This window comes from Trichosurus vulpecula, chromosome 6, assembly GCF_011100635.1.
Source record: "Trichosurus vulpecula isolate mTriVul1 chromosome 6, mTriVul1.pri, whole genome shotgun sequence".
Taxonomy (NCBI): Eukaryota; Metazoa; Chordata; class Mammalia; order Diprotodontia; family Phalangeridae; genus Trichosurus; species Trichosurus vulpecula.
In genome coordinates, this window is record NC_050578.1 from 122,733,838 (window position 1) to 122,756,517 (window position 22,680).

The 22,680-nt window shown below is 35.3% G+C and overlaps 1 pseudogene; it reads right to left on the reverse strand.

Moving 5' to 3' along the window:
* Positions 1–20,910: 20,910 nt before the first annotated feature.
* On the reverse strand, positions 20,911–21,438 carry LOC118854733 (annotated as a pseudogene).
* Positions 21,439–22,680: the final 1,242 nt, after the last annotated feature.

Here is a 22,680-nt window from a genome sequence, read left to right on the forward strand (position 1 = left end):
GGAGAGTTAAGAGCCGGAGACTACAAACCATAAATGCAGGGAGAATGGTGTTGCTGTCAACAGAAGAGAGAAATTTGGAAGAAAGGAGTATTGGGATGAAAGATAATGAAGTTGTTTTGGACATATTGAGTTTGAGAAGTCTCTAGGAAAACCAGCTTGAATTGCCCAATAGGTGATTGCTGAAGTGTAACTGAACTAAGACAATTGAACAGAATATATAGATCTGTGAGTCATCTACATAGCAACTATACACAAACTCATAGGAGCTCCTAAGGTCACTAAGGAAGAGTGTAGAGAGTTGAGGAGAGGCTCTAGGTAAGAACCACAAGGTAACACTAATTAGAGGTTATCATATATATGGTGAGCTAGCAGAGATGATTGAGAAGAAACCATTAAATGTATAGTGGATATGAAAGAGGAAAGCAGCCTAGAGAAGACTCAGAGTGTAGAGAGTACATAGAAAAGAGCAGCAAAATGTCAAGTGAAGGAGACAGATTAAAAAGAATGAGGTCAAGGAATAGCTCTATGTGTATGTGTGTGTGTATACACACACATACACACAATATACTACATATATATATGTACCTGTGTATGTATGTATATATGTGTGTATATCTCTGTGTGTGTGTTGTGTGTATGCACACACACATTATGATATCTGTATTATATGTCCTAATCTGTATATATGTGTACATGTATAAATATATACATATGTTTATATATACATACACATATACACACATATATGTATGTACATGTATGTGCACACACTCATGTATTCTTTTTTTAAAATTAGAGCTGTTTTTATTTATTGCTAAGTTTCAACACCACAAAGTTTCCATACACAAAAATATGCAAAAATAATAGAACTGTATATGAAATTATGAATTCTACCTTATACCATTTGCTTTAAACATAATTCTATACTTTCATTTCAAAACAGTTCTGCTTGTCATCTTAGTAGCTGAATTTCCCTTGTGTGAATTTACACAAAATATTACAATGGCCCTTTAAGACATCATTTTTAATATTATCACATTACTAACTCCCACCACTTTTCATTAACCTCCCTTTCCTCCTCCCAATTAAAAACACAAAAAGGCACTGTTACATTGTTGGTGGAATTGTGAACCGACCCAACCATTTCAGAGAACAACCTGGACCCATGCCCAAAGGACCACAAGAATGTGCATACCTTTCAACCCAGCAACACCACCTGTAGGGCCTCATCCCAAAGAGACCACATAAGTGGGGGAAGGGGACCCACATGTATACACACAATACACAATAGACATATATGTGTGTGTGTATGTATGTATGTATATATATATATATATATATATATATATATATATATATATATGCTGGTGTATGTATGTATGTATGTGTATGTATGTATATATATACACACATACATATGCGTGTTTATATGTGTGTCTGTATATCTGTGTGTGTGTGTGTTGTATGTATGCATGCACATACATTAGGATATCTGTATTATATGTCCTAATCTGTGTGTATACAAATATATATATATGCATATACATATGCATATATATAACGTATACCCATGTATATATGTGTGTGTGTGCACATACACATATATATGTATGTGTACTGCATGTATATATGTGTATGTGCATACTCACACATACATATATTCTTAGTAAAAATCCACTCTAATTGGAATGAGAATTGGGGGAAGCCTGGAATTATGTCCTAAAGGTGGAAAAGTGCCAGATTTGGAGTATGAGACTGCGAGTTTGAGGATCGGAGTTTGCTTTTCACCTCTGTGACTTACTACCGGGGTGATCTTGGGGTCATCATTGGCTTCCCTTGGGTTGTGAGTTGCCTCAACTATAAGATGAGATGGAGTACATGACCTCTAAGGTTCTTTCCTTCTCTAAATCCATCAAAATCCATCATAGTTCACATTATAAAAAATTTTAGAGTTTGAAAGCGTTTGCTGCATAGTGACCCTGTGAGGGGGCATAGTCTTCAGCCCATTTTGGTGATGAGTGAACTGAGTCTCTGATCAAGTAAGTGACTTGCTCAGGTTAATATGGTAAATTGATAGAGCCCAGATTCCTGCCTTAATATCCATTGCATTTTTGACTGCGCCATGCTAATTCTCTTATATTGTGATTAGATGAGTGATTTCCATTTGCTTGGGACTTCTTACAATAAAAGGGGCAATAAAAAGATGAGAGAAACCGAAAATCTGATCCAATGGGAGAGTGATAGCAGAATAATGAAGTGGACCAAATAGGACTGAAAAATTTCTATTTCGTTGGGAAAATAGAATAAATGATAATGGAATTTAATAGTCCTGAAAACCTGTAAATCACAAAGAAAAAAAGAAATATCAGTAGAGTCCTGAGATGGATGAGGAAAGGCAATATAAGGGGAAGAATGGTACAGGTGCCAAATGGGACACAAATATAGAGCAGTATATGCTGATGAAGTTAGGTGGCACAGTGGATAGATTGCTGGGCCTGTAGTCAGGAAGACTTATCATCCTGTGTTCAAATATGGCCTCAGACACTTACTAGCTGTGTGACCTTGAACAAGTCACTTAACATGTTTTGACTCAGTTTCCTCAACTGGAAAATGAGCTAGAGAAGGAAATGACAAGCCATTCCACTATGTTTGTCAAGAAAACTTTATTGGGGTCACAGAGTCAAATGCAACTGAAATAACTGAACAACAGCAGCAATGTAGGGAAAAGCACAAAATATCCTTGAAGACAGGATCTATTACTATTTCCTTTATGTCTCAAGCCCCCAGCATGGTGCCTAAACATAGCCAGTGTTTAATAAATGCTTCTGGGTCAATATAGAATTAAATGGAAGATACAAACACTGTTTGAAAGACAAGGGGAAAACCTATATAGTCATTAGTCATAGAAAATTAAACTTCTCGAGTTGGAAAAAGTAAAAGTTTATAAGGAAATGGAGACTCAGAGAGTTTAGTTAAATGATTTTCCAGAGGTAATATAATTAGTAAGTTGGGAACAAGATACTACTGTAACTCCAAGTCCAATTTGCTTTCCAACTATTTTGGACTATCACATATATAAGCATGTACATGTAGCCTGAGGTAATGGAAGAGCATTCAGGTAACAATCCTTCATTTTCTCAGCCAATGTATGACATAACACACACACATCCATACGTTGTCAGTTTGACTATACAGGTAAGATGGTTAAACAAATCATTGTGGTCATTATGCAGAACTAAAGTATGTATCTGTGTATGTGTTTGCGTGTGTATATATGTACATATGTTTACATACACATTCTTTTTCCAGTTAAATTTTAAACATTTCTAAATTTAAAAATTCTAAAAAAGATCTACATTCTCTCTCCCACCTCTCTCACATCCCATTTGAGAAAGCAAAGGAAAAAATGTTACAAACATGATTGTCAACCAAAAGGAATTCCCACATTGGCCATGCCAATAAATAAATTTTTAAATAAATAAATGAATAAATAAACAAATAAATGGATGAATGAATGTATAAATAAATAAGTGAATGAATGACTTAATGAATAAATAAACCTCTCAATCTTTACTCTGAGTCCATCATGTCTCCCTAAGCATGTAGCATGTGTGTAGCATGTTTCATCACATTTAGAGTCCTCTGCAATTGTGGTTGGTCACTGAATTCCCAAGTCTTTCATGTTTGTTTATTTTTTTAAACGACATTCCTTTTATTGCATAAAATTTTCTCCTGGCAGAACCACAGTTTTATAAAATACTCTTAACCACAAATAAAACACAATGAGGTATGTTTCTTTCATGTAAAAGCATACTAAGTCACTTGCCCCTCATTATAAAGCTAACAGCAACAACACACCCTAAACTCCAAGGCTATGGTTCTCTGCTGTTTCTACCAGCAAACATTGCCTTGCCTCATAACAGCAAATACCAAATAAAAACGCCATTAGAAAAATGAAAGTCATTTAGAGTAATGATTTTATGTGATGCTAATGAGTGGGGTGTACAAGATCAACTGAAGTTTATTGGACTAAACAAAAGATCTATAATTGAGGCTTATGCCACAATGATTTGTCAGATCACATTGGAGGCTTCATGAATTATTGAGTGCTAGATATAAAGCTAACTGATTCTTCAGGAGCCATGGGTCAGAAAATACAATTTCATAATACAGTCACATTGTGCTCCTCTTATATGTTGTCAAAGTCAATGGAGGTGACATGTTTAGATAAATTCTCATCTCCCTTCACATTAGTTAGTTTTCATGTTTTTATTCCCATTTCACTGGTCAAAAAGTAGATCAAAGAGCAGTTTTTACCTTGCATAGACCAAACCAATTTTAGGTTTTATCCACTATTTTTGTCTCCCCCCGCCCACCTTCATGCTACCCACCTTCACTGCTGTGGGCAGGCTGACAAATGTGTCCATTGGCTTGTTTCTCTTGTACAAACACTGAATAAGAGGAGTTGATTGGTCTGGATTACATTTAGGAAATTATGCTATGCTTTTCATGATCTCTAATGACTGCTGCTTCAAAAACTCATCTCTTCAACACAAATACGTTCATGGCTCTGCTGTGTGGCTATAAATCGTGGATATCTATAACCTCAATGATAACCCAAAGGACAAAGGAGAGTCTTATTATTGGTGTTAGCAGGTTGGGAAATGTTATTCGAGACAGTTTATGCGTAAATATATTAGACTGACAAACATTTATTAGGCTCTTTTTACATGCAAGTACTGTTTAAGGCCCTGGGGGGTTGGGAATTTATGTGTGTGTGTGAATGTATGTATACACATCTATCCAGCGATATCTATATCTATATAATTTGTGTATCTATGTGAGTGTATATAAACATATAAACACACATATATGTCCATTTGTGTGTGGTATGTGTATGTGTGTATGTTTTGTGAGTGTGTGTATATACATATACACACATACATACATATATACACATATGCATGTATGCATATATATTTAAAATAGTCCCTGCCCTCAAGAAGCTTAAATTCTTCTCTTGGGGGTGGTAGTGGATAATACCATAAAAGTACCAGAGAGAGAGAGAGAGAGACAGAGAGAGAGAGAGAGAGAGAGAGAGAGAGAGAGAGAGAGAGACAGAGAGAGTCCGAGGAAAAGATAGAGAGAGAGATTAAGAGATATGCTGTCCATGAAGAAAGATAAACACAGTTAATCAACAACTCCAAGAGACTATTGGCACTGTGATACACTAAAACAAAACAAAAACAAAAATAAGAAATAAAGAAACAAGCAACAACAAAAACAAACAATAGTCATATGTCTTATAGTTCTTAGCGCAGATCCTGGCTAATAGTTGGCACTTAATAAAAAACTGATTGATACATCTTCTTTGAAGTATTGAAGTTAAAACATGCACAAAAAAATCACATATTAAAAAGGGTGGCCATCTTGTAATCTCTATCTAAGTAGGAAATGTCTACACTGATAAAGATCCATCCTTTGTACATCAAAGTATAGGAGTTTTAATCTATTGAAATCATTCAAGTCATTATCATGACTAGCAACCACCAAGTGAACAATCACTCTGTGTGTGTGTGTGTGTGTGTGTGTGTATGTCTGTGCATTGTCAATTAAATACTTCTTAAAATAATCCCCCTGGTGAAATTTAGATTGTGGGCTCCTTGAGGAAAAAGATTGTACTTTTTCTTCTTTTTGCGTCACCAGAATTTAGCACTGTGCTTGGCACATAGTAGGCACTTAATATTTATTGACTGACTGACCAAAACTCCACAGGTCCTGGAGTATTCTCATTTATCAGTCTTATTTATAGATTTCATTTCCTATAAAAGCAATATTAGTAGTAGTAGCAATAGCAACATCACCATCAACACCAACTCCTTCACCTCCACCTCCTCTTCCTCCTACCACCATTACGCCTACTGACACTGAAAACCCCTCTTTGTCCCTAACAACTTGGTATATTAGGTACTATAGGTAGTATTATCCTCACATTACAAATGAATAAACTAAAATTCAGAGAGGTTAGTTAATTTGTTTATGGACACACAGCTAATTAATATTGAATATTCAATACACACTCAATTCAATAGGAATTTATCAGGAACAGTGCTAGGTACAGAGGATATACATAAAAAAATGGATAGCACTTGCCCATAAGTAGATTACACTCTATTAGATTAGAACTTGGCCTGATTTCAAATCCAACATACAGTCTACAATATCATCCTGATACTGTATTTAACTTTGTCATGAAAAAAGAGGAAAAATAAAATATAAATGTTGTCTTTATGTAAATTTTAACACCCTCAGAATATATTCTCTGCCACATAGTTTTCCATTTACACACAAAAAAGAAACTGGTCTTAAATGTTTAATTTTTATCATTTGTGTTTTACATACATTTTTCAAACCTCCATGGTAAAAATGTTAGAATATCAAATCCACTGTGTAATTGCTTTGGAAAAGGAAATAAAGCAAGATCAAATTTATTGGAAAATGTTTTCTTCTTGATTAGGCCAGGAATGCACAAAATCCTAGACAGAATGCCCACCAGGGGACAGAATTGTTAGTTTAAAATCTAAGGAAAAAAGAAATCCTAGGGTTCAAATATTATAAAAATAAATGTGGATGTTGCCTGCAGAAATCAATTACTCAAAGGAATTAATTGCTGATAAAAAGTTATTTTAAAGACTGATTTAGAAAGGTTGTAAAGTAGATCATAATGAATCTGACTTTTCAGTCTGGGAGTTGAGAATTTCCAGGTCTCACCTTAGGTCTTCTTCGATGAAAGGAAATGAAATGTTCACTTAGACTTAAAGGGCAATTTCTCTTATTGAAGAAATTGACAAATGAAACTGTAATTTAAATCTTCAAGCACATTTTGTAGTTTTTACATTAGCCTAATATAAAAGTAATCCTAAATGCATCACTACAAACATTTACAGTTAATACATCCTTTGCTGCTGAATTCCTATGGGCTTCCCACTCCTTATATTTTTTATCTCTAGAAGTATTCCTCTTTTTTAAATAAGAAAATGTTTGTATCCAGAAAAATAAATGCAATTAGACTTAATAAACACTCTTGCCATAAATAAAATGTCCAATATCCAATTCAACTTAATTTAGTTTATGTTCATTAAGTACTTACTACGTGCCCAGCTGGTATTGTGCAAAGTATACAAAAACAGAAATGAAAATGTATCTGATCTCAAGGAATTTTGATTGTATTGGAGACAAAGAACATCAATACAGATGCTTTTTGGTCAAAATAGTAAAGTCAAAATAAAATATTTTTCAAAGTAAAGTGAAATATGAGTGGAGGAAGGAGAACTATATACTGAAAACTGTATTTTCAAATTGATCTGTGATTTCTCTGATGTGGGTACACCATTCAAAATTGTATTCCAGAACCCATATGTGTTGTCAGTTATCAATATGATATAAATCTAGAACAGTCATAATGTGCCACTATGACAGGCCTGCACAAAAGATATTGCCCAGCAAACTAACATTTAGTATCATTTAAATAAGAAACATGAAGATTAGCAGATGAGATAAAATGAGTGTTTTGTGCAATGAGTAAGTGCCCATAAAAAATGAATATGCTTTCAAAGGATATTTTGCTAACATATTGGTAAAAATAGTGAAATGAAGATAGAAATGGCAATCACATATCATTTGTGCTCTGGGACAAGTAATTTTGATCTCTAGTAATGGGATTTAGAGCAAAAAAGAGCCTTAGGCTTTATCTGGTCTTAGCTCCTCATTTTACAGACACTTGTCTGTGGAGTCATTACTAGGGCAAGACCACAGGGGCTTTGCCCTTAGTAGACCACATCTGGAAGAGATATGCTTCCTTGGCTTCTACATTATGCTACCACAACCCTCATTCCCCCTACTAAATCTGTGCCCACTGGCATGGTGACCGTCTCTCTCAAGGCCAATAGTCCTCTACCACCTATCACCTGTCCCATCAGCTTCTGGAAATTAAGCAGCTATGGAACACTAAATGCATTACTGAAACATGGGACAGACCCTGGAGGATAGAATGAATTCTTTCTCTCTTAGTAGATTATCTTTTGCACTGCAATTCACCACTCTGCCTCACCCTCACCTTTCCCCCCCTTTACGTCCTCCCACTGCCCAGCACCTCCACCACTACCTCAGCTGAATTTGCTTCTGATTCAAGAATTTCTAGTTTCAATTATGCTTGTCTCCATTTGTTTTTTTCCTAAATATCATTTCAACACCATATTTTTCCTGCATGTTCAAAAATACTAAATCTCCGTAATTCTTTTCTGGCTAATTATGTAGATACACGGATATGGAAGTACAGATTTTATCGCTCTCAACCAGTAGAAGGAGGTGTTCTTTACAAAGGCTATATTCTCTTATCACTAGTATAAGAAACATAGATTGCCTGTGATCATGTAGGTCACAGGACTATAAGATGTAGATCTATGGGGAGTACTAATAGAAATAGTAATAAGAACAGATTTTATATCATAGTTTAAGGTTCACAAAGCAAGTTACAAATATCTCCTTTTTATCCTTGTGATCCTAGGAGGTACATGCTATTTCTCCATTTTACATATAAGAAATTGAAGCAGGTAAAGGGCAAGTGATTTACCCAGGACCATGAAACTAGTATTTGAGCCAAAATTTGAACTCTGAGCTTCCTGACACCAGATCCACTCTCCACTGTGCCGCCTATCTTTCTAAATGTCATCTCTTTCTGACTACCTCATTTTCCAAGGTAGGACAACTCCCAAAGATGAATATTGATTTGTCCAGGATACTATAAGTAGCAAATATGGCATTAAAATATGTCTTCTGATGCCAAATCCATCATGCTTTCTAGTGTATGACACTGCCTGTTGAGCTTTATGAAAATACCCTATAATGTCAGTGGCTGATACCTTTGCTCACTCTGTCCATGAATGGCTGCCATTCAGTCCAGCCCACTCCACCTATCCTTGAGTATCTACCTTTTGAATTCTATCCATCTGGTTTATCTAAATACAGCCTCTTATAAGATGCCTTCTCTCCTAGTGAGAAATTATTTTTCCTTCCTCCGAATTTGAATTGCCTTTTCCACTATCCTTATTTACTTTTTTTTTTTGGTCGGGAACTGGTGAAATCATCACTACAGTGAACTCAATACGTAGGCTTCTTCCACCAATGGAAATCAGGACCTCAAATACAACTTTTTTTTCTGTGAGACTTGTCCAGCTCATCAAGAAGATAAGAGACTAGGGCAGAGCCAAGATAGAGGAGAAAAGCCAGGAAGCACTCAGGATTTCTGCACAGTTTCCCTCAGAAACAACATTAAATCAAACCTTAAACCTATTCTGGAGTATCAGAAGCTACAAAAAGATGGAATGAATCTATCTTCCAGCTTAAGATAACTTGGAGGGACTTCAGGAAAGGTCTGCCTCACTTCGGTAGAAGGGGAGTCAAGCCCAGCACAAATCATGTCCAGGCAAGGCAGCAAGAAAATATTAGCCACAGGACAGACCAACAACCGAGGCTCAGCAGTTCAGGTTCAGCAAGCCTGAACAGGACAGCTCTGAGGCCTCCAGCCCCAGTGTAGAAGGCAAATTGCAAGCACTAGAGCTGAGGCCACAATACACGTGACTAGACCAGGCCATCCCAGCACAGTGAGCAAGCCACCAGCACCTGAAGCCCTGGAGTAGAAAGCCAGTGATCAGGCACCTGGACCTCAGCCCAAGAAGTTTGGAATGGTGTTACCTGTGTCCCAGGAGCAGAGCTCAACTTTAAAAGCTACAAAATAGGCTAAAAATAAGCAAGAAACAGAAAATATCCCTGACCATAGAAAGCTACTATGGTCAAAGAAAATATCACAGCAATGACTCAGAAGAGGAAAATACATCAAATGCCTACATGTGAAACCTCAAGGGGAATATGAATTGGTCTCAAGCCCAAAACACATTCTTGCAAGAGCTCAAAAAGAATTTTAAAAATTAAGTAAGAGAAGTGGAAGAAAAATTGGGGAAAGAAACAAAAGGTGTACAAGAGAAAGTTGACAGCTTGGAAAAGGAAGGATGGAAATTGACTGAAGAAAACAATTTCTTAAAAACAACAATTAGCCAAATGGAAAAGACTCTGTGAGACATCAAGAATCAAACAAAATCAAAAGACTGAAAAAAAAGTAGAAGACAATGTGAAATATATCATTGTCAGAATAACTGACCTGGAAAATAGATGCAAGGGAAATAATTTAAGAAACATTTAACTTGGGGGGGGGCGGTTGAGCCAAAGATGGCAGGGTGAATGCAGCGACTCACCAGAGCTCTCACACGAATTCCTTTGAGAACCTCTAAGAAGTGAATTTGAACAAATTTGGAGGGGGAGAATCCACTGGGAGATAGAGTGTGGCAGATTTCCAGCCCAGGACAGGCCTGAAAGGTCAATGGGAAGGACCTGTTGCATTGGGCTGGGAGATCACAAAGTGATTGGGCTGCACCAGTGCAGACTCAGCCATAGAGGAGTGGGAGTGGTCCATGGCAAACTCAATCACTGGCAGCAGTAAAGATTCCCAAACCTCTCAGCACAGGTTGGGGGTCTCTAAGAACTGGGTGAGAGAGAGAATCTAAGAATTATTGGTCTACCAGAAAGCCATGATGAAAAAAAAGAGCCTGGACAGCATCTTCCAAGAAATCATAAGGAAAACTCTATCGAGGTCCTAGAACCAGAGGGCAAAAGAGTCATTGAAAGAATCCCCCAATCACCGCCTGAAAGAGATCCCAAATTGAAGACACCAAGGAATATTGTATCCAAATTCCAGAATTATCAGGCCAAGGAGAATATACTGCAAGCAGCCAAAACAAACAAATAAACAAACAAACCACCAATTCAAATATCAAGAAACTACAGTCCCTGGAGGGCCTGGAATATGATATTTTGTAAGGCAAAGGAGCTTGGACTACAACCAAGGATCACCACCCAGCAAAACTGAACATAATCTTTCAGGCAAGGAGATGGACATTCAGTGAAATAAGGGATTTCCAGACTTTTCTGATGAAAAGGCCAGAGCTCTGTGGAAAATTTGATCATGAAATACATGACTCAAGAGAGGCATAAAAAGATAAACAGCAGTAAAAAAACAAAAACAAGGAAACAAAAAAAAAACTTTGTTATTCAAGAAGGCCAAACTGTTTGTTTACATTCCTATATTGGAATATGATACTTGTTAATTTTGAGAATTGTATATGTATTATGACCTTTAAAAGGGATATACATAGATAGAGGATGTGGGTATAACTTAACTGATGTAATGATAAAACAATCTGACCAAGGGGTGCAAACAGATTGTAATGGGAGCAGAGGAAAAACATAGGCAGAAAATGGTAATTTACATCACATGAAGAGCCACAAAAGCATATTATAGTAGAGAGAAAGAAGGGAGGGAGATGAGCTTTCTTTCAGCTTTACTCATTGGATTTGATTCAAGGAGGGAATAGCATACTCTCTTAAGTAGAGAAATCCAATTTGCCCTGCAGGATGTAGAAGAGGAAAGGGGAAAGAAAAGGGACGGGTGGTTAGAAGGGAGGGAAGATTGAGGGAGGCAGTGGTCAAAACCAAAACTCTTTTGAGGAGGGGAAGCGAGAAGGGAGAAGTAAGAGCATAGACTGGTGGGAAGTAGGATGGAGAGAAAAACACAGGTAGTAATCATAACTGAGAATGTAAATGGGATGAACTCTCCCATAAAACGGAGGTGGAGAGGAGAATGGATTACAAACCATAATCCTACAATACGTTTACAAGAAACACATTTGAAGCCAGGGATACACATGGGGTAAAGGTAAAAGTCTGCAATAGAATATATTATGCTTCTCCTGAAATAAAAAAAAAAGCAGGGCTACCAATCCTGATCTCAGACAAAGCAAAAGCAACAATAGATCTAATCAAAAGAGATAAGGAAGGAAACTATATCCTGCTAAAAGGCACCATAGACAATGAAATAAATAACTTTAGCAAAGTTGCAAGATATACAATAAACCCACGTATATCCTTGGCATTCCTATATAGTAGTAACAAAGCCCAAAAATAAGAGATAGAAGGAGAAATTCCATTTAAAATTACTGTGGACATTATAAAATATTTGGGAGTCTACCTGCCAAAACAAACCCAGGAACTATATGAACACAGTTGCAAACACTTTTCACACAAATAAAGTCAGATCTAAGTAACTGGAAAAAAAATCTGTTTCTCATGGTTAGGCCAAGCTAATAAAATTTTAAAAAAAGACAATTTTAACTAAATTAATTTACTTCAGTGCCATACCAATTAAACTAGTAAAAAATTATTTTATAGAGCTAGAAGAAAACAATAACAAAATTCATCTGGAAGAACAAAAGGTCCAAAATATCAAGGGAATTCATGAAAAGAAATGCTCTGGAAGGTGGCCTAGCCATACCCGATCTTAAACTGTATTATAAAGCAGCAGTCATCAAAACTACTTGTTACTGGCTAAGAAATAGTGGTGGATCAGTGAAATGGGTTAGGTACACAAGACAGTAGTTAATGACTACAGTAATGTACTGTTTCATAAATCCAAAGAATCCAGCTTCTGGGATAAGAACTCATTATTTGACAAAAACTATTGGGAAAACTAGATGGTAGTATGGCAGAAACTGGGAACAGACTAATATCTTACACCATATACCAAAGTAAAGGCAAAATGGGTTCACAATTTAGATATAAAGGCTGATAACATAAGCAATATAGGAGAGCAAGAAATAGTTTACCTGTCAGATTTATGGAGAAGGGAAGAATTTATGACCAAAGAAGAGATAGATCATGTTTCAAAATTCAAAATGGATGATTTTGATTAAATTAAATTGAAAAGTTTTTGTGCAGCAAAGCCAATGTAACCAAGATTAGGAAGGAAGCAGAAAATTTGGAAAAAATATATCAAGGAGCCATAATCAGGAATACACAGGACTTCACAGCTTCTACATTAGAGGATCAAAGGACTTGGAATATGATATTCCAGAAAGCAAAGGAGCTTGGATTACAACCAAGAATTAATTAACTAGGAAAATTGAGCATAATCTTTCAGGGGAAAATATGTAATGAAATAGGAAACTTTCAAACTTTCCTGATGAAAAGACCAGAGCTAAACAGAAAATTTTACCTTCAAATAAAAGACTCAAGAGAAATATGAAAAGGTAAATAGGAGAGAAAAAAACGTTATTCGTAGGGTTCGTATTGAGGAATAGCCGTAAAGTACACTAATAAGTATAAAGCTATAAAAAACTTAAACTCTGTGAAATGTGGAATAAAAACCAGACGTGATTTTTTTGTTTACAATTGTATTTTAGATACTGAGTCAAAACTTAAGATGATATGACCTATGAAAGCCAAAACAAGAATATCGTGACCCGTATGTGACCAGTACGAGATTCATACACAAACTTATTTTAGGGCATAATATTACCAACTCCCAAGCTCATTACTAAGAGGAAAACAAAAAAAATCCAAGAATCAGACGTGATGCACTCTCTAGTTCCTCCTGCTTTTTCTGTTTTCTAAAATTACTATGGAGATTTTTGGTGTTCTTAGTGGTCATTCATAAAAATGTCTGGCCATCATACCGCACCAAAGATTGCCCGTTTGTCAGTATTCATAATGACAGATTGAACTACTTCCTATAATCAATATGGAGATATTTGGTCTCTTCTTTGGTATCAAAAGAACACCCCACAGTTATGGAGGAAGTACAGGGTTTCCCAGAAAGGGGAATTCCGAACCTTACATAATTCTATAAGGTTAAACTATTTACATGCCTGCGTGGAAAGATGATACTTGTAATTCTTGAGAACTGAATCTTTATATTATTATAATATAATTAAGGCCTCATTTCTAAAATATATAGAGAAATGAATCAAATTTATAAGTCATTCCCCAATTGATAAATGGTCAAAGGATATGAACAGGCAGTTTTCAGATGAAGAAATTAAAGCTATCATCATATGAAAAAATGTTCTAAACAACTAATGACTAGAGAAAAGCAAATTAAAACAGCTCTGAGGTACCATCTCACATCTCTCAGATTGGCTAAAAAGACAGAAAATGAAAACGATAAGTGTTGGAAAATATATGGGAAAATTGGAACACTAATGCATTGTTGGTGGAGTTGTGGACTGGTCCAAAGAATTTGGGGAACAATTTGGATCTATGCCCAAAGGGTTATAAAGCTGTGCATACCCTTTGCCCAAGCCATAACACTACAAGATATTTTTTTTCCAAAGAGATCATAGAAAAAATGGTAAAGTGGCAAAGAAATGGAAATTATGGGGATGCCTATTAATTGAGGAATGGCTGAACAAGTTGTGGCATATGAATGTAATGGAATACTATTGTGCTACATGAAATGATGAGGAGGCAGATTTCAGAAAAACCTAGATAGACTTACATGAACTGATACTGAGTTAAGTGACCAGAACCAGGAGAACATTGTGCATGTTAACAGAAAGACTGCGATGACTTAGCTTTCTCAGCAATACAAAGACCCAAGACAATTCCAAAAAACTCATGAGGGAAAATGCTATCCACATCTAGGGAAAGAACTATGGAGTCTGAATGCAGATTGAAGCATACTATTTTCACTTTTTTGTTTTGTTTCTGTCTTGTGCTTTTCCCTTTTATTCTGATTCTTCTTTCACAACATGAATGACATAGAAATATTTAATATGATTGTATATGTATAACCTTAATAAATTCTGTGCTGTCTTGGGGAGAGGAGTCAGGAGGGAGAAAAAATTTGGTAACCAAAATCTTATAAAACTGAATGTTGGAAACTATGTTTACATGTAATTAAAAACAACAACAACAGCAATAAAATACTATTAAGTGGGGAAAAAAGGAAAAAAAAGAATTTGAGAAACTTGCTCAAGGCTGCATAACTAGTTTTGGTCAATGCAGGACTTGAATCTCAGTCTTCTTGACTTGCTGTTTTTAACTTCTTTTTTCCTCTTATTATAGCCTGTTCTGCATCACATGACCACATAGTTATCATGGAGAAATGTAAATATGTATTGTGTCCTACCACCTCTTTTTCAAAGATAGTATTTTAATTGTCTTTCTTCTTCTGCAAGAACCAAGACAGTATTTTGAAGAGAACTGGTACCTAATAATTGGTTGCTGTATCAACGAGTGAGTGAGTAAATGTGAAATAAAATGTAAGAAACAAAAACAAGGTCTTGGGATTAAATATGCAAGTGTTATAGTGAAACATGTGTTTTGACTACTTAAATTATATAACAACTGTTAAGTATACATAAGGTTAAGGACACAGAAAATGCTAAAGATACAGTTCAATATGGAGGGATGTGTATGTATTTAAATAAACCAGATTTCATGGTAAATAAAGGACTAATGCTTATCTTTGAAAATAATGTTGCTTTTTAAATAAGGTTTTGCATGTTATTGACATATTTCAGGGGGAATAATTTTACCTAGTTTATAGACAGTAGGTGAGTATATGCAGATAATCATTAATACAGAATTGTAGAGCTGGAAGGGACATTAAAAATTATTTAGTAAAAACTGCTCCTACCCTTTCAATCTCTACTGCTGTGACAACTATTATATAATCAAGTCATTAATTGTGGTGAGTTATGTTACTAAGTCCTTGCACTGAAAATATATTAATATAATATTTGCTTGAAAAATTGAAACTCACTTGGACATGTGACTTATTATCCATAACTAAAAGCTCTGTCACTATGCAACCCTGGGCCAGTCACCTATAAAAAAGCAATAATGATAGCACCTACCTTCCAGGGTGGTTGTAAGGATGAAAAAAAATTATTATAAAGTACTTTGTACAGTACTTGGCACAGAGTAATTACTAGATAAATGTTACTTATTATTGTTATGAGAAAAATATTCTCATTTATTTATCACGTTTCATGACAACCAACTGGCATGACTCTTAGCTGCCCTGTGATAATGAAATCAAAATTTTAGGAGTAACAAGTGTAAGGAAAGCTATAATTATTCAAGAAAATACATATATTGTGTTCAACTAAAATTCTTTCAGGCTATGGTCATTTCATATGTATCCCTACAGTGACATATGTGATGTGATGTTAGAAGTAAGTTTTAATAAAATGATAAAAATAAAAGAGGCATTTTCTGCATACACTAGCAAAAGCCAAGGGTATTTTTACTTACTCTCATCTTCAATAAATTAATGTGAAGAAATAGTTTTACAGAAGTGAATAACAATAAATGCAAGGATGATTCAGGGTATGATATTGCTTTTGTTCTTGATAGACATAAAGCATGTGGAACTACAATGCAAAGGATCTTGTGATCCCCAGTATTTTATTTTTTAGGTATTTTATTTTTTTATTTTTCCCCAGTTACATGTCAAAACAATTTTTAACATTCATATTTTAAAACTTTGAGCACCAAATTCTCTCCCATCATCTGTCCCCACTGCCCTTCAATTGAGAAGGCAAGCAGTTCACTGTAGGTGATACCCCCATTTATTCTGTTCCCTTTCACCCTGCCCCTACTCAAAAGCGTTTTGCTTCTGACTACTCCCTCCCCCAATCTGCTCTCCCTTCTATCACCACCACCTCTCTTCTCTTATTCCCTTCCCCTCCAACTTTCCTATAGGGTAAAATAGATTTCTATACCCAATTAAGTGTGTATGTCATTTCCTATTTGAACCAATTCTAATGAGATTTATGTGAGATAGTTTACCCCATTCTACCTCTCCCTTTCTCTTTCTCTCAGTACATTCCTCTCTCAACTCATAAATTTATTTTGTAGATAATCATGCCTTCATATTCAACTCACACCTAAACACCTCTCTCTTTCTCACTCTCTCTCTCACTCTCTCTCTCTCTCTCTCTCTTTCTCTCTCTCTCTCTCTCTCTATATATATATATATATACATATATATATGTATATATGTGTGTGTGTGTATATATATATATATATATATATACACATATATATCCACTTATATATGTATGTATGTATTCCTTCTAACTAGCCTAAAAATGGGAAAGGTCTTATGATTTACAAATGTCATCTTCCCATGTAGGAATGTAAACAGTTTAACCCTATTAAGTCCATTATAATTTCCCATTCAAGTTTATCTTTTTATTCTTCTGAGTCTTGTATTTGAATATCAAATTTTATATTCAGCTCTGGTCTTTTCATCAAGGATGCTTGAAAGTCCTCTGTCTCATTTAATGTCTATTTTTTTCCCAGAAGGATTATTTTCACTTTTGCTTGGTAAGTGATTCTTGGTTGTAATCCTAGCACCTTTGCCCTCCAGAATATCATAAGTAAGCCCTCCGGTCTTTTAATGTTGGAGCTGCTCAATCTTAGCTTCTCAGCTAATTGACTGAGAGAGTATCTTTTTTTCTCTCTCTCTCAATTCTTTATATCGCTCCCCTAGGTTGACTTCTCTCCACTCCTACAGATAGCCATTATTATAGTTCTGACCTACATCGTTTTTTCACTTAGCCTTTTGCACTGGAATTTAATAAGACCCTGATTCCAACTTTTAATCCATTCTCTATTCAGTTGCCAAAATCATCTTCCTAAAGCTAAGATCTACCTATCACATTCCCTTAATGAAAACTCTAGAGTGGTTCCCTACAGCCAATAGGGAATAGCTAGGTGGCACAGTGAACAGAGTGTGGGGCCTGAAGTTGGGAAAAACTAAGTTCAAATCCTCATACCCTTACTAGCTGTGTGACTTTGAGCAAGTCATTTTACCCTGGGTTGCCTCATTTTCCTCATCTTTAAAATGAGCTGTTTCCCATGATAGACATCCCAACTCCTGTGTCTGTGCCTTTACATAGACTGTCTTTAAGCTCTACGATGTTCCTCCTATTCTCTCACTTGCTTGCATCTATGTCCTCAACATATAGCACAGGGCCTAACATATAATAATTCATTCATCTATCTACCCATCTATTCTGATGATCAGTTGTTCTTTCCATTAACAACTCCTTAGCTGTTAATGTTAGCACATATTTTGTTGTTTTCTTAATGCTCTGTAATATTTGTATGTGTGCAGTTTATTCTTTTCATTTATTTTATATTTTCCCCAATTACATATATTCAAAAATGCATTGGCATCCCAGTTTTCCCACATCCCCTCCAACATCTCTAATTTTCCTTTTTTATCATGTTAGACTATCGGTATGAGGTCATACCTCAGATTGTTTTAATTTGCATTTCTCTAATAAATAGTGATTTAGAACATTTTTTCATGTAACTATAGATAGCTTTGATTTCTTTATTTGAAAACTGCCTTTTCATATCCTCAGACAATTTATCAATTGGTAAATGACTTGGATTTTTATAAATTTGACTCAGTTCTCTATATACTTGAGAAATGAAGCACTTAAAAGAGATACTTGTTGCAATTATTTTCCCCCACTTCTCTTGTGTAATTTATTCTTCTTGTGGTCAGTTCTGTTTTTTTTATTTCATTTGTGTATAAGTCTCTAAGTAAGGACTATTCATCAATGCAGTAATTCTTCCTCCTCTTTCCCTACTCTGTCCCATATCTTCTGCATTCTCCTATGAATTTTATAGAAGACCACCAGTAGAATTATGATTAGTGTCTTTATGTTTGGGCTTTTAGCAAACTTTCTGATAAATTAGGAAATATCTGGGATTACTTGCTCAAATAGCTCTACTCTTGGAATTAAAGAAAAAAAACAGTTAAAAATTGGAAATCAAAAGAAGAAAAAAAGCAATCTCTGATGGATTTCGTCAGGGATAGCTTCCCAAAAGGAAGATTGGATTAGAAATTGAATATTAAAATTTGCCAGATTTCAAAATTGCCTACTCTCAATATTTATGTATTAAAAATGAAGGGGAAAGACTTTTTCAAATAGCCTACAAATTAAAGAAGCAGCAAAGGTGGTAATAGAAATAAACCTTGTATTTGACAGTCTGTCACATTTGAGACAGATGCAGTCTAGTAGAGGCAGCAGTTGCTGAAAAGAAATGTGACACCCCATATTCAAGAGTAATACCAGTGTAATATAGAGAGACATCTTCTTTACTAATAGTCATACCATTAATCTTCTTTCAAAAGTCTCTGAGGCATAAACACAGCCCAGACTTTTCTAGAGGGGAAAAAAATGATACACTTCTTTTTGTTTCACTAGAAGTATTTAATTATTCACATCACAGCATAGTTGCACCCTAGATGATATAGGGTGAAGGGGAAAGGAGAGAAGCAGTACCTGCTTTGTTGACATTCTCATTAGCCATTAAAAAAGTTCTTGGATTAATTAAGGAGATTGTCAATCCTGGTATACAGGCAGAGAAACCACTGACAATACCTTAAGGCCCTTAGAGTATCATTTTTGCTTTGTAATAGCCTGAACAGCTAAAAGTTAATATGTGTATTTGATTTGTCATTTCTTACCACCATCACTGTCTTCACTACTAAGTAGGTGCTTTGTATTCAATCCACTTACTATATGCATGTCTCTTAGCAGTCATGCGTAGGAAAGTATGAGAGAAACATTCAACTCTATTCATCTGTTATATCTATTATCAGAGAACAATAGCCTTCAAGGAGTTTGATTGTGAATGTACTTACTTTAATGGGTCCATGGCATTGTCAATGCCAGTATCTCCAACTGACCAGCTTTTAAACCATCCATGCCTGTTGATGCTATATGACTTATTTCTATTTTTTTTCCTATGAGTTTGCCTAAAAGTTCTAGGAAACTTTTTTCTTTTTTTTTTTTTTGGTTGGTTTGTTTTTGTTTTCCCCCCAGTGTGACATGGGTGATACTGTTTTCCATTATTTCCTCTGTATCACAGCACATTTAATTTGCTGATCAAGCTTACATTGGTCATTCAACCAATCAATCACTCAACAAATAAGTATACTATGCTGGATACAAAGGATAAAAAGATAAAAATGAGGACTCCTTGCTCTCAAGGAGCTTACTTTTCATTGAGGGAGACAACATATCTATCTCATTTGGTATTAATTATTTGGGATGAGAAATAATTTTGATTTATTTTCGATTTGTGACAACAGTGGCTATATATATACATACAGACATATATATATATATATATATATATATATATATATATATATATGCACTTCTATTTACAAATACTTCATTGACTCAGAATATCTGGTTTTGACCATGTAAAATGAAGTGGCTGTGTTTTCTCAGATGTTGTTAATCCCCCCTCATTCAAAAGCTGGATTTCATACCATACAAGAACATTTCCTTTTTTTAAAAAATTTTGCCTTATTTTTAATTCTTGGTTTTAAAGAATGAATATTACTTCAAGGCAACACACAAAATTATATTCTAAAAAAGCACTCTTCAGTGCCTGCTGGAGATATTGAAGGAGCTGCTGGTATGGGGCAGTCAATCATTTCAATGATCATTCAAGGCTACAATGAAATAAAGATAAGTTGCACTGAAGCACAAAGCAAAGTAGGTTCAAAAATTAAAAATATTTTTTACAATAAACTTATTAAAAACTGCTCAATGGTTCCTACTTTGGACATGAAAATTTTAAGATTCAACTGAAGTAAAAGATTCTATTTCACATCGCACTATTCAGATGTTTTGCTAAAACCAAAATTAGTACAATAATACTATTAAAATAATGTAAAATTTATATATTATTTTTATTTACATTTTAAAATTTAAACAGTTTCCTGGGAACAAACTCTGTGAGGTAATGATGGTTCTTTTTTTATTAGACTTGAACCTATTTAAAAAACATCCAGAAAGTCTCAATGCTTGTTTTTTTAAGGGTAGGCCACAAGCTCATTTTAGTTGAAAGCAGACTGAATATTATTTATTTTGCAACATCAAAGTGATTCCGTGAGTCTACACAGCCTCCCTGCCTCTGTCATAAAAGTGTCTCAGACCTTCTATGTGGAGGTTCCACTGAATTCATTACAACATTACAACATTTTATATTCATAATGACCCAACATCTGTGCAATCTTTTCATGAGACACCCCATGTTATTCCTCTTTTCTAATTCATCAGGATGAAATTTCCATCACTTTTCAAATTTGTGGAACTCCACTTGGTATCCTTTGCCTATAACCATTTCCATATATGGTTTCATTTCCCAAGCTTGGATATTAGTGTTATATATTATAACTGGAGATCTCCCTGATCAGTAGCTTTCTTTTGCTCTGCTCTGGTTCCAGTCATGGTCATCACCAAGTCATCTAACATTATATGTATAACCATTTCAATGCTGAAAATGATCATCAGTGATGAAGACAATGCCACCACAATTCTGACCAAGCAGAAAAGAAGACAATGTCATTTTATGTGAACCAGGCAGACCTCTTAAAAGGTTAAGTAGCCTCTTTAGCTTTTCCCCTTGGAACTGCTGGTTTTTAAGCCTGTCTGTTTCCTCCATCTGGAATAGAGAAGGGTCTTCCCAAGATTCTTCTCTCGTTTCCCAGAAACCATTACTTTCTCATCCACCTTGTTCCCTTTGGCCATTTCTAGAGGGCCGTATGATACTGTTCCTCCCATCACAATCAGAATGTCTATTAGTCTGATCAAATGTCAGGCAATTCCAATTCATGTTGCCACTGTTTACATTATATCCATGGTACATTTCACATAATTTAACATCTTGAGCATGGAAAACATTTGGTGGTGGAGATGGAGAGGGCTAAAATCTTTGAAAATTTAATGAATAATTGAACCCAGAAGGGAAAAGGCCATGAGGAACTAAAGAGGATTCCACTGGTTGCCATTCAGGCCTAAAGGAAGGAACTGGGTTGTTAAAAAAATGTAGGTTCCACTTGTCCATCAACTGGATATTCAGTGTTTCAGCCAACTGGCTCACAACTAAAATATTGCTCATCATCAGGGGGTGAATGGTATAGTACTAAACCAAGTATCTTTCTTTTCTTCATCAGATTTTAAGTTGTCTTTGTAATGTCCTTGATAATATGAGCTAAATTGTTCCTGAGGGGGCTTGAATACCTGACAGTTGCCTTCCAAATTTTCTTTTTCACTCTCAAGCTCCTGAATTTCTCTGTAAAAGTGAGAGAACTCTTTGTCTGTATCCACTTTGTTAGAAGAAGGGTTCTGTTTGTTTTCAACTCCATCACTGACTTTTTGTGTGTGATGTTTTCTTTTATCTTGTTTATTTTCTTCAGAACTTTTATAAATAGGTCCTATGAATGCTTTGCTTGTGCTATGTTCTACTTTGTCTCCACTAACTGGAATAGCTACCTTGTGATTTCTTTACATTCTGATTTCTATAATATTTCCATAGACATAAGTATAGTTATTTCTTGATAATTCACTCATGTTCATGCATACTACTATAGGAGTTGCATGCTGTAAGCCTTCTGAAATAATTAATAATATCCAGCCTATTATAAGAGATTACATCCCCCACATGTTTCAACAAAACTGTAGTTTCAGTCTTGCTCTCCTGAATTTTTCCATTTTTCTTGTCATCAAAGTTGGATAAAGGTATCCAGTTGTTTTCTGTTTTCTCTTAGCATGTGTGAAAGCGATCACTACCATCATGGAATATAGTATAAACCTCTTCTGTCAATTTCAATTTTTATTGCGTGTTTCACTTGCTAGGTTTTTTTTTAACCATGTCCCAAAGAATTAGCTTAATTTTCACAATAAG